Source organism: Bactrocera tryoni, unplaced genomic scaffold, assembly GCF_016617805.1.
Source record: "Bactrocera tryoni isolate S06 unplaced genomic scaffold, CSIRO_BtryS06_freeze2 scaffold_11, whole genome shotgun sequence".
Taxonomy (NCBI): Eukaryota; Metazoa; Arthropoda; class Insecta; order Diptera; family Tephritidae; genus Bactrocera; species Bactrocera tryoni.
In genome coordinates this window covers 8162127-8189985 of record NW_024395824.1, presented here as the reverse complement: position 1 = coordinate 8189985, position 27859 = coordinate 8162127, and the positions used below count along the sequence as shown (strand labels likewise).

The following is a 27859-nucleotide window of genomic DNA, read 5'->3' as shown; positions in this document are numbered from 1 at the left end:
TTTTTAATTTGTTTATATAATTATCATAAAATATTTTGTTAAGTTCAGCAAATTTGCGACGCAATTTAGAATATTTTGAATAGTCAGCAACTAGACCAGTTTTTTAAAAAGTTAAATTTAAAATAGATTCAGTAAAATTCGAAGCACTAAATTCAATATTGCCACTGTAATCTGGCCAAGTTATTATAGAAAGCTCGTAATTAATCTTCTTAAAATTAGCTATCGCAAAGTTGAACCGAGAACAAAGGTCTTGTGTATTATTATGAGCAAAGTTGGCCATGATTTCGATATTAATTTCCAAAGCAGGATGATACGAGTCCTCTGGCTGAACCAAAGGATCACATTGAAATGTTATCAGCGTAAGCCAGATCTAAGAACATATCAACCTTGTTTGAAATTAAACTAATTTGGTTAAGACCCAACTCTGACATTTCATCTAAGAAGTCATTAAAACATAGGCGAGTACTAACTGGAATGATGTAATCATCAATAGATTTCCATGATACACACGGTAAATTGAAGTATCCCAAAACAATCATGGAATCAGTATTACAAGCTATTGAAAAAACATTATTTATTAAAGAAGCATGCTGTATATATACAGATATGTCAGAGTGAGCCGGTATATAAGATAAAGTTAAGTAGATATGACCATTATCAGCGCAAATTCGAATGCACTTAAATTCTATTAAGTCTGCATGCGGAACATCGACTTCTTCAGATGGAATTGAAGAACGAACAGCAAACAAGACACCACCTCCTTTTTTGTTCAGCCGGTCATATCTAAAGATTTCGAATTCGCTGTTGAATATTTCATTATCAAAAATGTGGGGCTTTAGCCAAGTTTCTGTGAAAGCAATGATCTTAAAGTTACAATTAATGCTATTTAAATACAGATCAGTAAGTTTTGTATTAAGACCTCTAACATTTTGATAATAAATACTCAGCAAATTATTGTTAGTCAGTTTTTTGTATCAACGGGTTTTCTTGGCATTTTAATGACAACTACAGGGGACTTATCACGTTTGTGCTCGAATTCGCGCACAAACACCCCAAATGACGAGAATGAGTGGTCAAGTACCAATTGAAAATTGTCAGCGAATATGTCGATCTTGAAAGAAGAAATATCCCTATTGTATTTGAAATTAAATTTACATTGGCTGTATCGACCGTTTTTAATTTCGACGAGATATAACTCTTTATGTCATCGACTGTGGTATCCGCAGCAAGTCTTGAGATAAAAATTGCCTTTTTCTGCGGTATTACAACTAAGTTTTTATTACCTAATTTGCAGGTATTTGGAGGCGGATCAGGAGAAGTTTTCCGCTTAACATGTTCAGTAACAGTTTTCTCTGTGTCCAGAGCAGACGGAACCTTCTCTCCTTGAAAACAAGGAAAAGAAAGATTGATGAGGTCCATGGTGGGTGGGGGCATTCTTTTTAAGGAAGATGCAGTGGTATCTTCATCAGACGGACGTTTACGTTTAGATGAAGATATTGGACATTTAAGCATTTAAATGATTAAAACAACGTTTCATAACGCCTAAATTTTTCAGTAAGGGTTTCAAGCTCACGACCAATCTTCTAGAAATTATTGCGCGCCTGCGTAAAAACTTTAAATTTCAATTTCTGTTGGTGTGCATTTTAAGCAAAACCAGCGCAAGCCCTTACTATCAAGAATAGAATCCAATATCGTGCCTGTCAATCCAGCAAATTTAAGATGGGCAAACCCGTCACAAAGCCAGCAAGAAACAAAGCGTGCCGACACGCCTTTCACAAAGCAGTTCGGAAAATTACAAGTCATAATGATAAAAAACAATATTAAATAAAAATATAAGAAATTTTAAATAATCTATATATTATTCTAAGACAAGGCGCTTATTTCCAGAGATCTACAAAACGTACAGAGACAAATAATACATAAAATTAAAGTGTGCGATCTGAAACTTTGCACAAATTTTACAGATTTTAAATTCATTGAACCACTTTTGATATATTTGCGTTTAAAGTTCTTCAATTTTTACATTAAGCTAATATAAGCAGCGCTTCTACAGAAAAGAGCATATATGTAAGAGAATGAATAATTAAAAATGTTTCTGTCATTTGCTTTCGTTACACACATACCCACATACGCGAAGGTGCAAGTGCGAAATGTAACAACAATGTTGTCTGCTCGGTAGCAAAATGACAATAAGCATAGATAACTCGATACGAGACTCTTTGGTTCGAGAGAGAGCTGTCAAAACTCGCATTTTTTATAACATTTGCCAATGATGCCACTGCTGAAAAATATTAACTTGGGTATTTAATAAATTATACAAAACACTAAATTAAACACTTTGAAAATGTGATACATACATATATATGTAAATGCTAAAATGCAGAAATCATTAATTAATTTACATAAACATTTATTTTGCCAAAATATGTTCGCACAGTTTCATTTCACACTAATTTCGTCAAGTAATTATAGCGCTGCTTTTTCTGGCATCCCGCTTTTTCACTAACTGCAGGTTGACGGCACCCTGATTGTGTTTTGTTGCCAGCTCAGAAAACAGATCAGCTGCAAGCGAGAGAGCAAGAAAAGAGATTCTAATCAAGTTATCTATTACAGAATCCAATGTGGTTTAACGTGGGTATCTGCCTAAGGAGGCTCAAATCCACGGTGTTTTCTATTACTAGAAACACACAGATCAAAACAATGCGTTGATCAGCGCCCCAAAGTGTAAGTGTGTACACCCACACTACACTCTGGAAAAACCAAGGTATGAGTGCCTGCCACACACACATACACTTTGGTTCCAAATTGAAAGGGTGGGACTCCCTTTCCACCTTGGTCGCAGTGCGACTCCACATTGGACTAAGTCCTTCCTGCATTTAGGTTTAAACCACAGCCACCACGAATCTCCCCAAAGGGCCAAGACCCAATGAGCAGACTGGAGCGAACTCCAGGGGCGGCTGCTCCCCGTGGTACCACGTTTTAGTCTTTGGTGTGACCTGTAGCCCAAGCTTGCGCTTAAGCTACTGTCAGTCGAGCCCCCAAAAATTCCGAGGAATTCTTAAGAACCCGACTGTATGATTTTTTTGTTATCCCATTCATTTTAGTGTTTGTTATATAATCGCAAACCCATTCAAAGAATATGATAGTATTTCAATATAGCACTTTTCTGACATCTCTGACCATGCCGACATTCAATAAACCAGACATGTGAATGTCGGACATAGTGCATTTGGATTTTAGTCGCCTCATACGACAGGCATGCCTTACCGCGGGAATAACACATAACGAGCTAACACTGCGCTTTGACATGCGCACTCTACTTTGTTTTATATTCACACATACATACTTACAAACATATGTATGTATGTATATACATATGTATGGGCGAAGACGCAAGTGCAAAATCTAACAGAAATATTGTTGTCGGCGTTATTTTGATTAGAAGGGTTATTGCGTTAGGTAAGCTTTTAGTCAGTTCAGTTTTCTTCCAAAAGTCAAGGCGGCTATTACCAGCGAATACATATATACTACATAATTTCAGTTCAGATTCAGATTAATTATTAAAAATAAAATGCCAAACCAAAGGCGAATTAGACGAAAAAGGAGTTTAACAGGTCGAAGAGAAGAGGTGAATGTTATAGATAAAAAGGAATTTTTAATTGATAATGTATGTATGTATATGAATTGACCTCTTTTATTAGAGCCGTAGTCATGCAGGATCTATGGCAAGTTATTTCAAAGCTGCCCTAAAAGAAAAGTTAAACTTCAAGAATTACGTGTACCTGAGTTTTTGAAAGCTGAGTTAGAAAATGATTTGAGCTCTTGGCGGGGACACTATTTGGAGAATATTCGGCAGCTAAATAGTTCGTTTGCGTTTGCATCATTCGAAGCGAAAATTGCGGAGCCTACAGGGCGCGGACCATATTGCTTCCGAATACATGGATCAATATATCATAGAGTAGGTCCATTGCATGCAGATCATCCTTCAGAATCCTCCTACGCCCAGCTGTTTATTCTTGACACGGATCAATCAACTGATATAAGGGCACAACATAATTCAAACTGCGATAGGCATTTGCTGAGAGAAATCCAGGAAATTCTTTCAAATATTAAACCCTTGGCAAATGAGTATAAGCATATGGCGCAGGTTGAACGCGAAGAGGAACAGAGGGCCAGAGAAGAAAATCGCAATGCTGGCCGAATTAGCATGCTACTTTTGCTTAGATCGATTATTACGTGATATTCACCAAAATGAAATACCTTTTGGTGGAAAGGTTATTTTATTAGGTGGTGATTTCAGGCAAGTTCTTCCTGTGTGTGCCCAATAGCTCACGCGCCGCTATAGTTGTTAATTGTTTGAAACGGTTGCTCACTTTGGAAATTTTTTAGGTGTCTCAAACTCTCAACGAATATGCGTTCTAAAGAATCCTTATACAACAGTTTTCTTTTGCGTGTTGGAGAAGGTCGAGAGCTCTCTCCAGAGTCGAAAATCAATATACCAGAAGAGATAATTTTGCTAAATGAAAATTTAGTGGATTGGGTATTTCAGCCTCAGTCTGGTGTTATTAGTCAAAACCACTTGAAGGATCGGGCAATTTTGTGTCCAAAAAATGATCACTGTATGATAATAAATAGCGAAATAGTAAATATGTTGCCCGGTGAAGAAAGGATATATTATAGCGTGGATACTGTCGTTTCTGAAGATCCTCAAGAGCATGTCGGATTCCCTACAGAATTTCTAAACTCCCTTAATTTCAGTGGAGTAGCGCCTCACGAGTTAAGGGTTAAGGTTGGAACAGTTGTGATGTTAATCCACCAATCTTAATACATATGAAGGTTGGTCAATGGGACTCGCTTGATAGTAAAAGCACTACATTGTAATTGTTTGGAGGTCGAAATTTTAACCGGTGAATCACAAGAAACAAATTTTATTGTCCCGTATAAATTTTACAGCCCAGCGAATCAACACTTCTTTTTATTTTTAAAAGCGTCGCCAATTTCCAATAATTGTAGCATTCGCAATAACAATAAACAAATCTCAAGGGCAGACTCTAGCAAGAGTTGGTGTTTTCCTCAAGGAGGATTGTTTTACGCATGGCCAGCTGTACGTCGCATTGAGTCGAGTATGATCTTCTCAAGATATCAAAGTTAAGACTTACGACCAAAATAAAACCACTACGAATGTAGTTTTCCATGAAGTACTTGAATAAATTGAGTTTTTATAAAAAAAATTTTTTTACTTTTTTCATTTTAAATAACGGAGTCCCCCTATTATCGGGGGTTATTACTAGTAAAAGTAAAAAGAGCAATGACAAAAATACTTATAACAAATAAATGCAATAAAAATAGTTGGTTATCAAAGGTACCAACCAATGTAGCGAGCAGTTTGAGATGCACTGTAACACACGAAAAGTAAGAAACTCGCAAACAGCTGTGGACAAAGATGGAAACGAATAACAACAAGAAAGAAATTTAAGTAAGCAATATATATTAACACAAACAATTGCACTATTTTTTTCAATATTATTTTATTTATTGGATATGCTTTTTTTTAAAGCCTAACAATAAGTTATAAAAACTTAAATCTATTTAAAAGCTGGACAGGCTCAAGTAAGTGATTGAGCTGTTATGTGGTACGTTGCTCCTTAGTACGCAGGCATATCTCTTCTTTTAAGGCGTGTTTGATCGCAAGAATGTACCAAAGCATTAGCCAAAGGGTTTGGGTTATCTCGGAGTTTAGATATGTATTTCATTCTGATATCTTCTACTTCTTTCTTTAACATAGGAATACCAAGGTCTTTTTGGATATTTTGGTTACGTATGTACCATGGTGAACACGTAATTGTTCGAAGCATTTTTGATTGGAACCTTTGTATTATATCAATATTAGTTGCACAGGTCGTACCCCACAGTTGAATGCCATACATCCACATGGCCTTTATGACCGCATTATATAAAAGCATTTTGTTGTCTACGCTTACTTTAGAGTTTTTATTTAAAAGCCAATTTAAATTTGCAGCTCTCATTTTCATACGTGTTATTTTACTAAAGATGTGTTTTCTCCACGTGAGCCTTCTATCTAGTTTAATACCAAGATATGTTACTTCGTTCGCTTGGGGTACTAAAATATTGTTTATTTTTATTGCCGGGCACATTTTTGATCTAAGCGAAAATGTAACATACGACATCGTACTTACTCTTCTTTTCATTTACATTTGTACGCCAGTTCACTAGCCATTCTTCGAAAGAACTTAAATGCTCCGCTAATATTCTTGATGCTAAAATGTGGCAGTTGTTACGGCACACTATAGCTGTGTCATCCGCAAAAGTTGAAGTTAATACATTGTTAGCTGTTGGAAGATATGCTGTATATATGATGTATAGAGTTGAGCCTAAAACGCTGTCTTGTGGTACATCAGCCCTTATCATCAGATATGAAATCTCCTACTTTCACCATAAATTGTCTATTATTTAAATAAGACTCCAATGTTTTATACAATTCTAAAGGTAGAGTTTTTGTAATCTTATATAAAAGGCCTTCATGCCGTACCTTATCAAACGCCTGAGCTACATCTAGAAATATTGCTGAACAGTACTCACTGTGCTCAAATGCTTTCCTTATTTCGTTAGTAATTCTACTGACTTGCCCTATTGCGCCATGTTTCGCACGAAATCTACTCACGTATTTTGGAAGTGAAACTTCTTTACGCGCGCTTGGCTTGGGGAGTAAGCTGACGAACGCGTTACGAAAAGTGTGATCAGGCGAGGCGAACGGTAATTGGTGGGGGATATAGGCAAGCGTCAGCAGTGCGCGCGCACATTTTTCTTACTTTCTCTTACAGCTGGGAAATGAAATATGTGTATACTTCAGCCAGTAGTTCGTTTGCGAGTTTACTAGCGTTAAGCCAACGGTGATAGTTTGGTTATTTTATTGTAATTTACTGTAATTTTATTGCGTTTTGACCAATTTTATGAATTAATATTGTTCAATACATTCAATATTTTAAAGTGAATAAAATTGTAAATTTACTTTAAAGTTTATGTTATGTGAATTTTCGGGTAAATAATAACAAATTAAAGTAAGCATGGTTGGTGCAGAATTATTAGCTCAAATCGATGCTAGACTAAAACAAATAACAGGGAATTTTGAAACGAATTTCGGTGGATTGGACATGATTTTTATTGGTGATTTACGGCAACTGCCGCCTGTTCGCGCCACACCAATATACAAACAGCCAAAACAGCGTATGGCAGGACCAGTACTATGGCGAGGATTAAAATTTTACCAATTGACAGAAGTGATGCGACAAAGTAATGCAATATTTTCAACATTACTCACAAAAATCGGTAATGGCATGATATTAACAGATGACGAATTAGCAATTATTGAATCACGATTATTTACAAAGGAGCAGGCTGATCAATTATGTCCACATGGAATTCGTCTTCTTCTTACTAATAATTCCGTCAATGAATACAATAATACGATATTGCAATGTGCAGGTAATAAAATAGCATCAATAGCTACGGATTTATTTTTGGATGTCAAAGTACTGAACAAGAAGCTTTTCTCAAACAGAAATTTTACAAAATGTCAGTTATTGATACTGGCGGTTTACCGTACGAAATTGTTTTCGTTCCGTACAAATCGTACATTATCACCACAAACATTGATGTATCAGATAGATTGGCAAATGGTGCAGTTGGTAAATTGGTATATATTGAACAAAACGAACAAAATGAAGTTACACGAGTATGGTTAACTTTGAAAATTCACAAAAAGTTGGTAAAAAACTTCGACAAAAAGCTTCCGGACATAATATTGATAAACATGCCGTCCCAATTGAACGCAGAACATCTACCATTGCCATGAATAATAACAAAACAATAAATGCAAAACGTAATCATTTTCCTTTAGTATCAGGATGTGCCATGACAATTCATAAATCTCAAGGTGGAACATTCGATGAAGTAGTTTATGAATATCAAAGGACTCATTCTTTATCATTACTTTATGTTGCTCTATCACGAGTTACCAGTATTGACGGACTCTACATAGTACCAAAAGACAATGATAATAGATTTTATCATGGGCGAAAAATTGATACATCGATCATATCTTTACAAGATGAATTTCGCCGATTATCGTTGAACACATTGCCAACAATAGGTAGAACGATTCTCGATTTTATGAATGACAGAAAAAAGTTGTCCATGGTTACTTTTAATTGCCAAAGTCTCAGAAAACACGTATCGGACTTGAGCGATCCCGCAATTGATTCAAGCAATATCCTGTTTTTATCAGAAACCTGGTCAAATGACGATGAAAACATTGACATCCCGAATTTTGATTGTATTGCGAAATTCAAGCGTAAAAATGTTAAATCAGCAGGAGTGGCAATTTATCAGAAATCGAATGATACCTCAAATATAGTAACTTCGAACATGGACATTCTATTACGACATATTCGTGAAGTTGATATTGGTCAGTCATCAATTGGTGATATATGTGCTGCTCACTGTGTTTTGGACGATGGAACAAACATCATAATGGTAGTTGTTTACATTTCGCCCAATAACACAGTTAATAATATCATAAAGTTTATATACAGAAGGCTTATGATTTATGGTCGAGTAGGCTCTGAAGAACTAGGAGAAAACTATCATACGTTGCCGCTAATCTTACCAGGAGATTTCAATATCAATTTCGCATCCGAAGATGGACAACTCTTGATAAACTTTCTACGAGATAAATTAGAATTACAAATGAATAATGACCGTAATGAGCCAACTACAAGACATGGAACAACAATCGATGCAGTTTTTTCTAGATTTCTGTCTAGTTTTAATTCTAAAATATATGTATCGTATTTCTCGTATCATAAGCTTATTTATTGTCTCGGTTTTACAATCAACCACAGTAATTACTGATGTACCCAATAATGAAAATAACGAATAAAACAATGAAAAAAAATAAAAGATCTATGCAAAAATATTAATTTACTAATGAAAACATAAATTAAATTTAAATATTTGTAGGAAATTAATATAAGTATATGTGCATACATGTATGTATATATTGCACACATACATTCATATATATACATATAGATAGAGCGAAAGAAGTTTCACTTCAGTCGTGCGGTCATAAGCACACTCACTTTTTTTTTATATTTTATCCAATTCGTTTTATAAGAAGTTAACCCCACTTTTAGATCAACGAATATGGATTGTTCAAATAACTTTATTAATACAGGAGATTGATGAGAAGATAGATCAGTACATTTGTTAACTGTTATGTGCGATTTATCTATATTTTTCATTGCAGCAAAATCAAATAAATCTGGTATTTTGTTACAATGCATCGGCTTACCAGGATATATTATGTCAAGTATATTGTGCCTGTTTATAATAGTATGATACAGTTATCTTCCTTTCGTGTAAATTAGTCCTAGCGATCCAAAAAAGTCTTTAAATTGGATGTCTGTAATTTTAAACCGTTGTGGGCTGTATATGGCCGTCAAGTTTAAGTTACCGCAGCGATTATTTATGGTTATTGTTGTAGCTTGTAATTGCGCTGTGGCAAAAGATTTTAATGCATAGTGATTTAATCGTTCTCTAACCAACACTGCTGTTTCTCCATGTGCCTTTCCATCTGAGTGGTTTGCAACATAAAGTCTAAATCCCTGTATAAAGAAATTGTTTATGTTCGTAAGATGCGTTTCTGACAATAGCCTTAAATCAATGTTCAACACACTCATTTTTTACTTAAAAATGTTTGCATCATTTAGTTTTGTGATTTTATTATCTCTTGAATCATAGAAGTATTTTTCATTGAAGCCATAAATTGTGTCATACATTGAGTAAGGTTGAATATCATAGTTTCAACGATTCCATTTGGTTGGTTTTGGGGAATTGCATTTGTGCAGTATTACCATTCACCACGTTTGCATAACTCCCTTGTGTAGCATTGTCTTTAAGATTTACTGCTTGAATGCCCTGTGACAACTTCGATTTCAAATTTTTATATACAGGACATCCCCTGTAGTTAGTAATGTGATTTTCCCCACAATTGCTGCATTTTTTAATGAGTTCTTCTTTCTTAAGAATGCATTTTCAAATGGGATGTACATAAATCACCATATACCAAACAAACACTGCGGAAAGTGCAATTTGATTTGATTTGCCCATATTCTTGGCAGTTAGTGCATTGTACCGGATCGTTTCTTTTATGTGGTTCTTCAACAGTTACTCTACGATGCAGCAAATATTTCAAATTATATGTTGGATGTGTTTAATTTTTTTAAGTTGATTTAAGTTCGGCAACAATCCAATTTAAGCATTGGCTGTGGTACTTTGTTTCTATTAAATATATTTACAACTGTTTTAATACCAAAACCGCATTCTTCCAATGCTTCTTTGACTTCACTAGAGTCTACGCCGGACTCTACACCCTTAATTACAACAACTAGGTAATTAGAGCTCTTCAGTTGATACGAATAATAAATGTTGTTTTTATTTGACAAAAATTTAACTATTTCCATAAAAGTTTTTTCAGTGTAAGACTGAATTTTTGTTTCATCAACTTATATTGCCTTTTTTCAAAGGCACTATACATATGTAAATTGTTTCTACCTACAATTTAACTTAATTCAGCAAAAAGAGCATTACTGCTACGCTCGCGCAAATATATTGGAGGTGGTTTGGCATTAACGACTGTGGTGGTACCATTCGCATCGTCGTCTGATCCTTTGCTTAGTAAGGCAAATCTGTTGCCATTTAAAACTTCCGGTTTATTCTTATTTAGTGTACCGCCTCGAAATTTTTTAGGACTGACCGCTGACCAGTGGCGGATCCAGAAACATTTTTTGGGGTGGTTTTACGAAAGTTTTATTACTCAACGTATTTTTAACATAGCAGTTCCCTCGCGAAAATTCAGTTATTATAGAACACGTTTTGTCTTGTGCACAAAAATGGGTATAAGGATAGTTGAATTGCGAAAAATCTTATTATACTGTTGAAAAGAATGAGTTAATTATGCAACTTGACAAATAATTATGCACGTGATAATGAGGAGCTTGTAAAGTTGACCATGTACTACGTAAAATGGTGTGCAGGGGCAGTTTATAGCGCGCATGGTGCATAATAATGCGCATGACATATTACTAAAAAAGAACATGTTGATTATCATAAAAAATGCTTGCATGATATTGAAAATTTGCGTGACATCGCATGCGGAAAGCAAAAACCAATCGATATTCAACTCGATACACAAAAAGAAAAATCAAAACACGATGCAGTTCTGAAATTAACACCTGTTGTCAAAGCTATTATTTTTTGTGGCAAGCAAGGAATCGCACTTCGTAGGCACAGAGACATCGGTCGAGTTATAATGGAATCAGACATTTTACAAGATGAAGATGCTCTCGAAGCTTTAGAAGCAGTGAACAAAACGTCTTTGGGAATGTTTTCAAGATTGTAAGCATATTGGCGTCATTGCCTGTTTCAATAGCATCACCGGATTAGAAAGAGGATTAAAACCTATCATCAATGAATATTCATAGGGATATTGATCTGTCAGTTGATGAAATACTAGAAGAATTCTTTCAAAAACCAAGGAAAATATAACATGGAATGTGAGATCCCGTGTAATCCTCAATTAATCACTGAGCTATATGAATAACAACAAAAATCTTGTAACTTATTATAATTGCTTATAATTTGATGTGATTTTTTTGATCAATAACCTCATTCCAAACCCTTATCAACAAACATATATTTTTCTCTGAGTTTAGGGGATGTTTTCTCACTTATTATTTGTTATTTTATTATGTTTATTGTTTGTAAACATTTTTTTGTATAATTTTTTATGCTTTCATTAGCACTTTCGGTATTATTTCGGTTAAGTTCCGGTGTCGCGGAACATTGCACTCTCTTGCAATTTGCAAGTACCAAAGATAGTGAAATACCTTACCAAGCAATTTTGTGTATACAAGTATGTATGTATATAACTAATGCACTAACTGAAATATTCGGCATAAAGTTTGTTAGAATTTCTGTTAGGTATATGGTGACTGAGGGGATTATTGATTTTATTCAGCTAATTTTTACACACAAATTTACTATTATCAGACGGATTCTCTACAAATTTCTTTAATATATACTATATATCACAAATTTATCAATATTTTTGATAAAGATTTCGCAATAAGGAGTGGGGTTAACATACTTGGTATTCGTGCAAAGTTTCTATATGGAAAGTAGGTGCGATAGCTTTCCAATTTCGTCCATTTTCTCACTGTAATATAAGATAATATCACCTACCGAATTCGGTCAAAATTTGTTTATAAAAATGAATCGTAAAATGTGTTGCTAAGCGCATAACTCAACAAGGCCTGGACCAATTTGGCCAATTCTTTTTTCTAAATGTTCGTTGAGGTTAAAAGCTGGTTTTTACGGCAAGAAAAATTCGAATAATTGCCGGAAACCCCCTAAAAAGAGCCCTTTTCTTTTTCCCATACAATTATTTGTTAGCTAATGCTCGAGAACGGCTGAACCAATCTTGATGAAATTTTAAGAGGTTGTTCGCTGTGGATCGGCTCGGCTTTATTTTTGGCGTTAACATACATTGGCAGCCCAAGGCACATGACCGAGTACTTCCATTACGCGATGACATACATGCGGAATTATGGATCGCTATCAATCAGCAAGCGATCGTCACGATGTCACAGCACGACTTTTCAAACCACAGTTACGATGTTTGATGGACTTTATCTTGAAGCAACGTATATATGGTGCTGTTAGATGCTAGATGTACTCTCACACATTCTTCTTTGGATCAAATTGATGAAATCATTTCTGCGGAAATTCCTGATCCAGAGAAAGATCCAGTATTATATGAAGAGATGAAAACCAGTATGGTTCATGAACCTTGCGGACACCATAATCCCACTTCGGTTTGTATGTCTACCAATAAATGCACGAAACACTATCCAAGTGCCGTTCTTTCGGAAACACAAACTAGAAATCATGGATATCTCTATCGGCGTCTCTCACCAGACGACAATGGCAGAACATTCAGCACTCAATTTAGAAGAGTGAATATTGAAGTTGACAACTCATGGATCGTACTATATTCACCATTACTGTCTAATTCACATTCAAAACTCATATTAATGTAGAGTATTGCAGTTTAATGTAATGTAAAATACGTTTGTAAATACGTCACTAAAGAAAGCAACATGGAATGCATCGTCGAAGAAATAGTTGCGCAGAAAGCAAGGTCAACCAGTACCTTGACATCCAGATGTGTTCTCAACTAATGTATTAGGACGAATTTATGTACACAATCCACCCGAAAAACGATGACTGTTTCTACCTTCGGTTGCTATTGATTAATGGTTACGCGGTTCAATTTTATTTGAGTCATTGCTTACTGTGAATAGTACGGTGAGTGCAAGTTTTGAAGAAGTAAGCCAGCAATTACAATTGCTGGAACACGTTAATCACTGGAATGAAAATGAAGTTCGCACACTTTTCGATATAAACATTTTGACATATCAACCTTCAAATCCGCGTCAATTATGGGATACGAACAAAAATGACATTGCCGAAGACATTTTACTTCGTCTTCGCTAAAATTTCGAAATGGGTCAATTCCGGTTGATATTTCCGGTGGTTTGATATCAATGACATCCGCCGTTTATCAATTCGCGAAAGATGAACTCATCACGAATGATCGGGCATTGGCCAAGATATCGTAACTAACATTCCTTAAGCGCACGCGCAATGTTAGCTGCCAAAAATACCGATGTTGTTGACTTAAACTGGAAGATTCAAGGTCCAATTTCGGGAGACTTGCGCTCATACAAAACCATCGATCGTCTTGACATTGAAGATGACGCCGTGAATTATCCAGTGGAATTTCTTAATTCTTTGGACAGGCTTGGTATGCCACCGCATCATTATATTTCCCAATCTGCATGTGCCGAAACTGTGTAATGGAACCTGACTGATTGTGACGCAAAATTGCACTTGAGATGACAATCAACAGGACACAAGGATAGTTGCATAGTGTGAGGCATAAATTTGGAAATGCTATTTTTTCACACGCCCAGATATGCGTGGCGTGCTCACGAGCTGGAAAACCATCTTTTCTGTACACCGGAACAGAAACCAAAAAATGTTGTTTATCAAGCTGCGTTACATTGAAAAAAAAAAACAAAAACAAGAAAAAACGTTTACTTCGGTTGCGCCGAAGCTAAATACCCTTCACAGGTGCATTTCGCTTAGTAACTATGTGTTCAGTTTGTATGGAAGCTATATGCTATAGTAATTCGTTCTGAACAATTTTTTTGGAGATTATATTGTTACCTTAAGCAGTAATCCATGCAAAATTTCGTGAAGATACCATGTCAAATGCGAAAGTTTTCCAAACAAGCCCTTGATTCCGATCGTTCGGTTTGTATAGCAGCTATATGCTATAGTAATCCGATCTGAGCAATTTCTTCTGATATTACATTATTTCTATAAACAATAACTCATACCAAATTTCGTGAAAATATATAGCCAAAATGAGGAAGTTTCCTATGCAAGTATTTGATTCCTATCATTCAATTTGTATGGTACCTACATATATGCTACAGTTAACCTATCTGAACAATTTCTTCGGAGCAGGACAACGGCTGCGGGGTCAGCTAGTTAAGTGATAAAAACAGGTGAACGAAAATTTTATAGCAATATGTTACATGAGTGTAAAAAACTAAAGCAAATAAATCGAAAATCACACTTAAAATTATGAAAAAACAAACGAATGGTGATAAATGTAAAAAATGTATATATGGATGAAAATTTATAATATAAGAAAGTACTTGCTTGAATACACATTTAAAGTAAGATAATTTATGTTTATAACATATTCTATAGCTTTTATTTTTAAGCTACAAAATGGTTAAACCAATTTTCAAATTCACTAAACAATACAAAATAACAATGTACTAAAAAAAAAAAAATTGCATGATTAAAGGTTTAAATGCAACTTTTTCGCATTTATAACAAGGAATAGCAATAACACTTTAGTTTCGCGTAATTCAAAATTATTTTTGTCGTAGCTCGAAATTTCGCTGATTTTGTCAGCTACTTTTGCAGGTTTATTCCTGGCATCCTGTATATTTTGATATCGGCTTTTCAAAATTCAATAACCTTCATAATCAGGGAAAGATACCGGGAGAAAAATGAAGAAAAATCAATGAGTTTCGTATCATGTCACCCTTGGCTGAACATTTTTGCTCACTGCTCAGCTTTGTTCCACAGTAAGCACACCAACGCCATCTTATTTTGTGATGCTCGTTCGATGGTGGTCGTACATAAATATCTCTGTACTAGATTAATACCGTGTAATTTTATTGAAGTTTAACTGATATATTTACTGATCATCCCTCCCGAGGGTTGTGCGCGGGATTTAGACCCCGTCACATAAACAAATATCTCCAATGAAAAGGACAGAACAGCCTCGAATAAGAGACCCCCTTTTGACGACGACCACTACAAACGTATCATGAATTAAATTTAAAGGCAGGCACCTAGAATGTCCGGTTCCTTTATTGGGAAGGTAAAACCGTCCAGCTGTTCGATGTCCTCGTAAGAGTAAAGGCTGACATCAAGTCCGTCCAGGAAGTGAGTTGGATGGGACAAGGACTGATAAAAGCAGGTCCTCGTGGCATTTACTACAATAGCCATATAAAGGAGCAGAAATTTGGTGTGGAATTCGTAGTGGCATTTATCGCGGTGAATGAACGTGTAGCCACAATCCGTATCAAAACGAAGTTCTTCAACATATGTCGGATTTGCGCCCGCGCCCCGACGGAAGAGATGGACGATGTGATCACAGATGTCTCCTATGAGCGCTTGGAGTACACTTCTGAGGTTTGCCTTTGAGTGAGCAAAGAATATACCTTTGACGCAACGGTCGATAAATTCAGCCTGTAGTACTACATTACCGCATAGTAAAGTTCATCAAGCTACCTGGCTGACTCCGCATCGAAAAGCCACCAACCAGATCAATCATGTTGTGCTTTAGGCGTGCATTCGCTCCGAGGTCTGAAATTGACTTGGACCACTTTCTTGTTGCAGCAAAGATACGCACCTGCCTCTGTGCAGAAAACAAAGCACATCAACAAACGCAAGGAAGGTTCGACGTCTAGAAGCTGTCATTATAAAAGGCAGCCGAGCGATTTCCTACCAGATTTGCACTAATGCTCTCTAAGAACACTCAGCAGCACTCGGTACAAGGGAACTGTAGGACCGGAATCTCCTTACGTAAAGCTGCAAATGAAACCATTGGTTTTTCGAAGAAAAAGAATGGCTGGTACGATGAGGAGTGCCGCATTGCAGTGGAGAGAAAACAGACTGACTACCTTCTATGTTACAATTGACCACAACACGTGCGGGATAGGATAGATACCGAGACTTGAAGAATGAGTGAGACGCATTTGCAAAAAAAAAGAGGAATACTGAAATGCCCGAGCTTGATAAACTAGTCGATATGGGAGCCGGACCATACTCTTGTAGAACCCACAGAGACTGATGCGCAGAGCGTACTAAAATTATGGAAGGAACACTTCTCCAGCCTACTCAATAGCAGTGAATGTGAACCATCTGGAGATGGCGAACCCGTTTTCCGATTACGATGGAATGAATGGTCCAGTGCACGACTATGACGAGGTCCTTGAAAAAAAAAAACCATTGGAAAGGGTTCGGCACACACCACCTCGTTGCTAATTTCAAAGCTGCTTTTGACAGGAGCTGTCTTTATGCCGCTATGTCAGAATTTTAACGTTGAGTAATACCAAAAGCTCCTGCTCGATGCCAACAGAGGTTTCAGTCAAAGCGATTCCCTATCGTGCGACTGCAGTTGAATATAAATCGAGCTGCAAGACAAATTATATAAACCATCCCCATCCTGCTATATGGTGCACAGACATGGACGATGACAACTTCTGATGAGTCGGCAGTACAAGTTTTGGAGATGAAGGTTGTGCGGAAGATTTATATGCCTTTGCGTTTTTGAAACTGCGAATACCGCAGTCGATGTAACGATGAAATATGCGACGACATTGACAGAGTTCATCGAGTTAAGAATGAACGGAAACACTCCAGCTTTGAAAGTATTCGACGCAGTACCCGCCGCTGAATGTAAGGAAGAGGAAAACTTCCACTCCGTTGGAAAACCAGATGGAGAAGGATCTGGCTACACTTAGAATCTCCAATTGGCGCCAAACAGCAAAAAGAACGTAGTTTGGGCGCCCCGTGAAGCTTTAGTCTTTGGTCGGAATATTTTTTTTATATGCCATGAATTGCGGCTTAGTTACAGTTTAATATTGAACTTACTCAATTTGTAGAATATATTAGGCTTTTTAACCCATCATGTTTAAAGAACTTATTCTTCTTCTTCTTAATTGGCGTAGACACCGCTTACGCGATTATAGCCGAGCTAACAACAGCGCGCCAGTCGTTTCTCCTTTTCGCTAAGTGGCGCCAATTGGATATTCCAAGCGTAGCCAGGTCCTTCTCCACTTGGTCCTTCCAACGGAGTGGAGGTCTTCCTCTTCCTCTGCTTCCCCGGCGGGTACAGCGTCGAATACTTTCAGAGCTGGAGTGTTTTCGTCCATTCGGACAACATGACCTAGCCAGCGTAGCCGCTGTCTTTTAATTCGCTGAACTATGTCAATGTCGTCGTATATCTCGTACAGCTCATCGTTCCATCGAATGCGATATTCGCCGTGGCCAACGCGCAAAGGACCATAAATCTTTCGCAGAACTTTTCTCTCGAAAACTCGCAACGTCGACTCATCAGTTGTTGACAACGTCCAAGCCTCTGCACCATATAGCAGGACGGGAATTATGAGCGACTTATAGAGTTTGGCTTTTGTTCGTCGAGAGAGGACTTTACTTTTCAATTGCCTACTCAGTCCGAAGTAGCACCTTTGGCAAGAGTTATCCTGTGTTGGATTTCTAGGCTGACATTGTTGGTGGTGTTTACGCTGGTTCCAAGATAGACGAAATTATCTACGACTTCAAAGTTATGACTGTCAACAGTGACGTGAGAGCCAAGTCGCGAGTGCGACGACTGTTTGTTTGATGACAGGAGATATTTCGTCTTGCCCTCGTTCACTACCAGACCCATTTTCTGTGCTTCCTTGTCCAGCCTGGAGAAAGCAGAACTAACGGCGCGGATGTTGAGGCCGATGATATCAATATCGTCGGCGTACGCCAGCAGCTGTACACTCTTATAGAAGATGGTACCTTCTCTGTTTAGTTCTGCAGCTCGTACTATTTTCTCCAGAAGCAGGTTGAAGAAGTCGCACGATAGGGAGTCGCCTTGTCTGAAACCTCGTTTGGTATCGAACGGCTCGGAGAGGTCCTTCCCGATCCTGACGGAGCTTTTGGTGTTGCTCAACGTCAGTTTACACAGCCGTATTAGTTTTGCGGGGATACCAAATTCAGACATTGCGGCATAAAGGCAGCTCCTTTTCGTGCTGTCGAAAGCAGCTTTGAAATCGACGAAGATTCTCCTTTCACGGGTCTTTTCCAAGATTTGGCGCATGGTGAATATCTGGTCGGTTGTTGATTTTCCAGGTCTGAAGCCACACTGATAAGGTCCAATCAGTTTGTTGACGGTGGGCTTTAATCTTTCACACAATACGCTCGATAGAACCTTATATGCGATGTTGAGGAGGCTTATCCCACGGTAGTTGGCGCAGATTGTGGGTCTCCTATTTTATGGATTGGGCATAGCACACTAAAATTCCAATCGTTGGGCATGCTTTCGTCCGACCATATTTTACAAAGAAGCTGATGCATGCTCCTTATCAGTTCTTCGCCGCCGTGTTTGAATAGCTCGGCCGGCAATCCGTCGGCCCCTGCCGCTTTGTTGTTCTTCAGGCGGGCAATTGCTATTCGAACTTCTTCATGGTCGGGTAATGGTACGTCTGCTCCATCGTCATCGAATGGGGAATCGGGTTCTCCTTCTTCTGGTGTTGTGCTTTCACTGCCATTCAGCAGGCTGGAGAAGTGTTCCCTCCATAATTTAAGTATACTCTGGGCATCAGTGACTAGATCACCTTTGGGGGTTCTACAAGAGTATGCTCCGGTCTTGAAACCTTCTGTAAGCCGCCGCATTTTTTCGTAGAATTTTCGAGCATTACCCCTGTCGGCCAGCTTATCAAGCTCTTCATACTCACGCATTTCGGCCTCTTTCTTTTTCTGTCTGCAGATGCGTCTCGCTTCCTTCTTCAATTCTCGGTATCTATCCCATCCCGCACGTGTTGTGGTCGATCGTAACGTTGCGAGGTAGGCAGCCTGTTTTCTCTCCGCTGCGGCGCGGCACTCCTCGTCGTACCAGTTGTTCTTTTGCACTTTCCGAAAACCAAGGGTTTCGGATGCAGCTGTACGTAAGGAGTTTGAAATGCCGTCCCACAGTTCCCTTATACCGAGTTGTTGATGAGTGCTCTCAGAGAGCAGGAGTGCAAGCCGAGTAGAAAATCGTTCGGCAGTCTGTTGTGATTGCAGCTTCTCGACGTCGAACCTTCCTTGTGTTTGTTGACGTGCGTTTTTTGCTGCAGAGAGGCGGGAGCGAATCTTGGCTGCAACAAGATAGTGGTCCGAGTCGATGTTAGGACCTCGGAGCGCACGCACATCTAAAACACTGGAGACGTGTCTTTCGTCTATCACAACATGATCGATCTGGTTGGTAGTTTTTCGATCCGGAGACAGCTTGATGAATCTTTTTATGCTGGAATCTAGTACTACAGATAACCATATTTCGGGCACCGGCCGAAGTCGATCAGCCTCAACCCATTTGGGGATGTTTCCTCGTGGAGGCTGAATTTACCGACCGTAGTGCCAAAGATACCTTCTTTGCCCACCCTGGCGTTGAAGTCGCCAAGCACGATTTTGACATCGTGGCGGGGGTATCTCTCTCATAAGTGCGTTCCAAGCACTCATAAAAGGCATCTTTGGTCACATCGTCCTTCTCATCCGTCGGAGCGTGGGCGCAGATCAGCGATATGTTGAAGAACCTCGCTTTGATGCGGATTGTGGCTGAACGTTCATTCACCGGAGTGAATGATAGTACTCGGCGACGGAGTCTCTCTCCCACCACGAATCCCACACAAACTTGCGCTCCTTTATATGGCCACTGTAGTAAATGTCACAAGGACCTACTCGTCTCTGTCCTTGTCCCGTCCATCGCATTTCTTGGACGGCGGTGATGTCAGCCTTTGTTTTTACGAGGACATCAACCAGCTGGGCAGCGGCACCTTCCCAATTAAGGGACCGGACATTCCAGGTGCATGCCCTTAATTCGTAGTCCTTCTTTCGTTTGCCATGGTCGTCATCAAAAGGGGGTCTCTCATCCGAGGCTGCTGTTGGTTTTCATTGGGGTGAGCTTTTTTACGTGGCGGGTCCCAAACCCAGCGCACAACTCTTTGCAGGGTGTTTCGCCTTCTCACTTTAGCTCACCTTCGAACGGATGTTCTTAGGCTACCCAGAGGATACTTGGTCAAAGACCGGAAGTCGTGAGCTGCTTGAGTCATATGTAAAAGAATCGTTTCTGGCCACTCCCAAGTGAATGGCGATCAGAGAACTTTCCGCACTTGCGTGAACTTCTACACATGACCCCATCCTCCAAAAACTTATATAAAAAATATTAAAAATTTAAATTAATAATTGCTTCTTTTATTACGACCCTAAATATTAACTAGTTAAATATTACATTTAAATTCAAATAATTTATACAGTCAAGGAAAAAGTCTACATAATTCTTGAGTTTTATGAAGTTTTTTGTGTGTTATTTTGACTCAAGCATGAATAAGGGCGGTTTTTAATATTTTGCGGCTACTAATGGCTAATTTTCGTTTTGATTTTTCCAAAACATCCCAAATGTGTCCTTTTGGGTCGAGAAAGAACTCAGTCAGCAGTCTAATGGCCCAAAACGAAAAGTTGAGGGTACTCCAAATGAACATCCACAAATGTAAGGTCGCTTCTGCCAAGCTTCTTTTCAATATAGAGAAAGGTAGCTACAACGTTTCTTTACTCCAGGATTGCATCGGGAACAATAGTCGCTGGGCTGAAGTCACAAAACTACACGACATTCACCCCGAGATTAACAAGTTAAGATCAGCGATATTGGTGAAAAAGGTCCATTTTCTTATAATGAATTCAGTCTTTCCACAGATGATCTGCCGGTTGTGGAAGTGAAGGGTGCCAAGGATGAGCCTCTACTTCTTACATCTTGCTATATACTACAGGAATGCGAGGCGCCAATGGCAGAACCCCAAGGGCTGGCGGCTACATCCAGCAGAAGCTAACGCTTATCATGCGGTTTGGGGCAGCACCGACATCAATCAGCGAGGATGTCCCTACACAATTATACTTTCCAAAGTCTATTGATAGCTAATCGAGGTGGGGAACCTACCTACTAAGACCCACTTCCAGAAATGTTCTAGATATAACACTAAATACAAGTAGAGATGCATTGGTAGAAAACTGAAGGGTGCTAAGCACACCGTCGTTCTCTGACCATAGGTACATTTACTTGTCTGTTAGATCGGAAGTAAAGACCAGAAACAAGGTTAGAAGAAATCCTAAGAATACAAACTGAGATCTTTACAGGCAGATACTATTAGGCAGGAGATTTAGACCTTGCGCGTATATCTCACATGAACTGCATGGGAAGGGCGTGACTGTATTTACGAATGCCCTAAACACAGCTCTTCATTACGCATGCTGCGACTCAAGCACAAAACGAAGCCCCCTTATTGGAACATGGAGCTTGGGTCTTGCAGAAGCAAATTACTGAATGCTTCAACTAGGACTAAAGCGAGGACTGTTGGAACGCATATAAAGATCTTCTAGGAGACTACAAAAAGTTGGTGCGCAGGACAAGTGAGAATCCTGGAAAAACATTTGTAGTTGAAAATACCAACCAGGTGGCGAGACTTAGGAAACCTGAAGCTTATTCGACCCATAAAAATCTCCCGGTACGAACGGAATCATTCCAGCATTGTTACAGAATGTGCTCTGTCCATGACCAAAATCGATTCGTAGGGGATGAATGAAGTTCAGCCATTTGCAACACTCATGGAGAGACTATGGTAGTTTTGATACCAAAGGCAGGTAGAAACAACCCAACAGACTCAAAAGAGGTGAGGCTATAAACCGCAAGACAAATTCTTGGATGCGCTCTAGAAACTTGTCTAAATCGCAGCACGCATATACAAAAGGCAGATCAATAGAGACTCCACTCTATACACTGGTATTTATTTCGAAAAAAACTCTTGAATATAAGCAATACGATTTTGGAGTAATCCTGGACATTTCTGGACCGCTTAACAATGTATCTATGGAATCTATTCTGAATAGAATACATTCGATATGTGTTGATCCTGTTATGCAACGCTGGATCAGAAGCCTTTTGACCTCTAGACTGATTAGAGAAAAATGAAACGAGACTAAAATTACCAAGGAGGTCTGTCGTAGTACTCCCCGAAGTGGAGTGCCATTTCGGATTCTATTAACATTCGTATTCTGTACTGGCGTAGACACCGCTGACGCGTTTATAGCCGAGTTAACAACAGGGCACCAGTCGTTTTCACTTTTTGCTTTGTGACACCATTTGGAGTGAAGACAGGCCCTTCTCCACCTGGTTTTTCGAAGGAAGTGGAGGTTTTCCTCTTTTTCTTCTTCCATTGCATCGAAAACTGTCTCAGCAGGAGTCTCTTCGTTCATTTGGACGACGTGAGCCGCTGTTTTTTAATTCGCTGAACTAAGTCAATGTCGTCATATATCTCGTACAGCTCACTATTCCATCGAATGCCATATTCGCCGTGGTCAATGCGCAAAGAACCATTAATCTTTCGCAGAACCTTTCTCTCGAAAACTAGTAACGTCGACTTATCAGATGTTGTCATCGTCCATGCCTCTGCACCATATAGCAGGAAGGGAATAATGAGTGCCTTATAGAGTTTGGTTTTTTTTCGACGACCTACTCAGTCTGAAGTAGCACCTGTTGGCAGGAGTTATTCTACCATGGATTTCGGCTGACAATATCGTTGGTGTTGATACTGGTTCCAAGATAGAAAAAATTATCTACGACTTCGAAGTTATGACTGTCAACAGTGACGTGAGAGACAAGTCCCGAGTGCGACAGTAGATATTTCGTTTTGCCCTAGTTCACTAACAGACCCATTTGCCTCGCTTCCTTATCCATTCTGGAGAAAGCAAAACTAACGGCGCGGTTGTTGAGGCCAATGATATCGATGTCATCGGCGTACATCAGCAGTTGTACACTCTAATAGAAGATAGTACCTTCCCTATTTAGTTCTGCAGCTCGAAATATTTTCTCTTAGAGCAGATTGAAATAATCACACGAAAGGCAGTCGCTTTGTCTGAAACTTAGTTTGGTATCGAACGACATCGCGGAACTTTTCGTGCTGTCAAAAGTAGCTTTAAAATCGATGAAGAGGTGGTGTGTGTCGGTCTCAATAGAACCTTATATGCGATGTTGAGGAATCTTATCCCACGATAGTTTGCGCAGATTGTGGGATCTCCCTTTTTGTGGAATGGGGGAAGCACACTAAAATTCCAATCGTTGCGCATGCTTTCGTCTGACCATATTCCCCAAAGAAGCTGATGCATGCTTCTTTTCGATTCATCGCCGTTTTCTTTGAATAGCTCGGCTGCCAATTCATCGGCCCGGAGCTTTGTTGTTCTTCAGGGGGCTAATTGCTTTTCGAACTTTTTCATGGTCGGCGAATGGAACGTCTGCTCCATCGTCATCGTTTGGTGTACCGGGTTCGCCATCGCCTGACATTATACTTTCATTGCTACTAAGCAGGTTAGAGAAGTGTTCCCTCCATAATTTAGTATACACTGGGCATTAGTTAAAAGATCACTTCTAGGGATTCTACAAGAGTATTCTGCGGTCGTGAACCTGCGACCCTGTCGGCCAGCTGGTCAAACTCTTCGAACTCACGCATTTCGGTCTTTCGTTTCAATTATCGGTATCTATCCCATCACGCACGTGTGTGGTCGATTGTAACGTGGCGAGGAAGGCAGTCTGTTCTCTCCATTGCGACGCGATACTCCTCACCGTACCAGCTGTTCTTTTGCATTTTCCAAAAACCAATTGCTCCGGTTACAGCTATACGCAATGTTCTTGAAATGCCGTCCCATAGTACCCTAATACCGAGGGTTTGACGAGTGCTCTCAGAGAGCAGGTGTGCAAGTCGAGTTGAAAATCGTTCGGCTGTCTATTGTAATTACAACTTTTCGACGTCAAACCTTCCTTGTATTTGTTGACGTGCATTTTTTGCTGTGCAGAGGCGGGTGCGTATTTTGGCTGCAACAAGATAGTGGTTCGAGTCAATGTTAGGATCTCGGAGCTTATAAACCTCGTGTCTTCCGTCCATCACAACATGATCGTTCTGGTTGGTGGCTTTTCGATCTAGAAACAGCCAGGTAGCTTGCTGAATTTTTCTATGCTGGCGAATTCAATCAGCCTCAACACATTTGGGGATGTTTCCTGGTGGAGGCTGAATTTACCGACTGTTGTGCCAAAGCTACATTATTTGTCCACCCTGACGTTAAAGTTGCCAATTACGATTTTGTCATCGTGGCGGTGGCAGCTCTCATATGCTGTTTATGCTGTAGGGTTTTTATGCTGTTGGGGAAACTGGGGTACCTTTGACACCTTTTTTTTTAAATAAAATTTCTCGAAATGTGTTTGAATTGTCATAAAATAATTTGTTACCTGCTTTAGAGCAATTATTCAGCTTTATAATATTGCCGGAGTTTTTTTTCAGCGACTCCCTTTTACACTTTAATTTACAGTTTTTAAAAAAAAGCCATTTTGTCAAATGTGCCCCTGTCACGGGGTATTTCACAGCTCTATTTCACAGCGCATAATTATAGCTAAATCTTCAATTTCTGGATTAACAAAAGCCAAACTTGAAGGAGATGTCTTTCGGAAAAATTTGATGTTATAAGTGCAGTTGCAAAACGTTTCTATTATTTGACCTACATATAAAACGGTGTTTTTGATGTTTTCTTGGAATTTTACCAGAACGTAGTCTCCCACAGTCAAATTATCATCATCAGTTATTTTGTGTGTCTCTAAATCACCTGCCCGGGATTCAAGGTAACCTTCATCATCAGGAGGGAATCCATTAGAGTCAATAGTGTCAGCGAAGCTAATGTTACCCGTACTTTCGTCTGAAGATTCGATTTTCAGTTGAGGTTTTCTTTTTGGTTTCTTCTTTTTAGCCTGCTGTGTTCTCTTCTGTGAAAACTTGAGAGTGCGATTGGCGGTTTTAAAATTTTTCTTTATAGTAGTAAGCTGCTCAATCCTTCTTTTTTCAGTTGAAGAAGTAAGGATTCGGGAAGTTCCACTTCTCGAAGATTACGTGGATGCATGCAGTTGCGATATAGGTCTAACTGATTCTGGCGTAGTACATGGTGAGTTATGATTTAGGTTGCTTTGTTGATTTTTTGTAGCATTTTGTGATGAATTCATATCATCTGATCTATCAGGATGAACGCGTTCAACTTCCTCATCTGTTACAGACTCCAGCGCAAATGTTTCATCTTGAAAAACCTGGGTATTGAGAAGACAAATTCCTGTTGCTTTGAATCCGTTCATTATGTTTAGGGAAAATGCTCTTTGAAATGGTTGTTGAGTTAAGGTGCCGATATCATATATACTGATTTGTTTTCCAGGATTTGTGGTTAAAAAATCGTTAAAGGCTTTGCGGTAAAATTGCTTAAAGGGTCCGAAAACTGATACATCCAAAGGTTGTAGACGATGGGATGTATGTGGAGGAAAAGAAAGTAATACAATTCCAGCCTCGGCGCAATAGCTAATGCTTTCGAAACTGCAATGTGACGCATGATTATCAAGCAGAATTAGAATTGGGTTTTCAACTGAACAGTTCGTAAAGTTTTTAATGTGTTTCAGCACATTTGCAAAGAGTTCGGAAATCATCCATCCGGATTTTGTATTCAATATCAACGAACCGGGCAGGCATCCACTTCCGAATCTTCCACTGAAACGTACACGAGGAAATATATAAGCCGGAGGCAAACGATTTCCGCAAGCGTTAACTATGCCAACGATTGTAACCAAGCTGCCGCGCTCAGCGGAAGATGCTTGAGAAACAGAACGTTGTCCTTTTGCAGCACAAAACTAGAGAAGAAATATGTTATTTAAAGTCATTAACGTGTATTTCCAACCAGGCTAAAAATAAGACTAAATGTATCTATAAGCCTATCTTACCTTAATAGGCTCCATCACGGTAGTGATGTTTCGTCCAAATTATAGATATTTTTTGGCTGAAATGTGGACTTTACAAACAACGTAGTAAGGTTTTTGAAAAAACTTTCCACTGCTGATTTAGTAAAACCGCGTAATCTTGCCAAACTGAACTTTTCATGTTTACTAAGAGATATAGAATCATTTCTTTTAAAAAATCCGTAAAGCCAATCGTCTCCAGCTTCTTTGGATTTTTCCCAGGCAGTTGGAGTAACCAAATTTTTAGCTTTAGTGTAATCATATGCAAACTTGTTTAAAGTTTGATAAATTAAGCCGTAAGAATAAAAAGCACATTTCTTGACGTATTTACAAATATCGGTTTCTTGTTACTTATTAAATGTCCGGCGAGATGTGAATTTCGATTGAAATTTAAAATAATCATCAGAGCTGCTATCATTGCCAGAATCTGAAAGATTGCCAGAAGGTGCCTTATGTTTTAAACGCATGATTAGAGTTGTCCTATTTATTCCGTATTTGATGGCAGCTGTAGTTTTGTAGACTTTTGTCAAATGTGCCCCATTCAAAAATGTCAAATGTACCCCAACTGAGTTTACTTTAGAAATTTCAATTTTCTTACCTTTTAAATTCTTTCATTCTTAAATTTCCAAATCTTTTCAAAATTAATCAGAATAATACTAGTTAAGTTCACTTAGCACTTTAAAATGGTGTTCAATTGACTTCACAAATGTTTTGCATATCACCGCCACAAAGTAACACAGAACGCAGAGAAAAGAGAAAAACACGTGTTACTTCACCAAAATGTATAAACACTAACTGGTTCAACATATTGAATAAAATCAATTACTTCACCATTCCTAATTTATAAATGCGATTGATTTTACTGGCTTGACTTCGAAAAGGCCATAGTCAAATGTGCCCCAAAGTCAAAGGTACCCCAGTTTCCCCTAGTGTTTTTATGCTTTATCATTGGTAGTGTTTTTACGTAGCGGGTCCTAAACCCAGCGCAAGACCCTATGGAGGATATGCTTCGCCGTCTCACTTTTGCTCGCCTTCAAACAGATGTTCTTTGTTTACCCGGAGGATACTTGGTCTAGGACCGGAAGTCGGGATTTGCTTGAGTCATATATAAAAGAACTTTCCTCACTTTCGTCAACTTCTACACATGACTCGAACTTCCTTACATTACTTGTGAATAAACTGCTAAGGAACTTGGAAGGTAAAGCCGTAAGATAGTACCATATGCGGACGACATTGTCATCTTAATAACGGGTAAATGTCTACAGACCATTAGAAGTATTATGAGCACCCTCCTCAAAACAGTCTAGAAAAGAGGGATCTGCCTGTGTTCACAAGATAGCCCTTTATGGAAGTTCCCTTCTATAAATGGGACACAGCTCTCTCTGAAGAATCGGACCAAGTACCTTGGGTAGTCTTGGACAGCAAACTGCTGTGGTTGACAATACCAAACACTTAATTGGTTTAGTTGTATGGCAGCTACATATATGCTAAATATCTCGTGAAATGAAAAAG

At 38.8% G+C, this 27859-nt stretch overlaps 1 protein-coding gene across 4 annotated transcripts in view; it reads right to left on the bottom strand.

Moving 5' to 3' along the window:
- The window catches only part of LOC120779472 (glutamate receptor ionotropic, kainate 2), a 209640-nt gene that overhangs the window by 72337 nt on the left and 109444 nt on the right, over positions 1 to 27859 (bottom strand). The window lies entirely within an intron of this gene.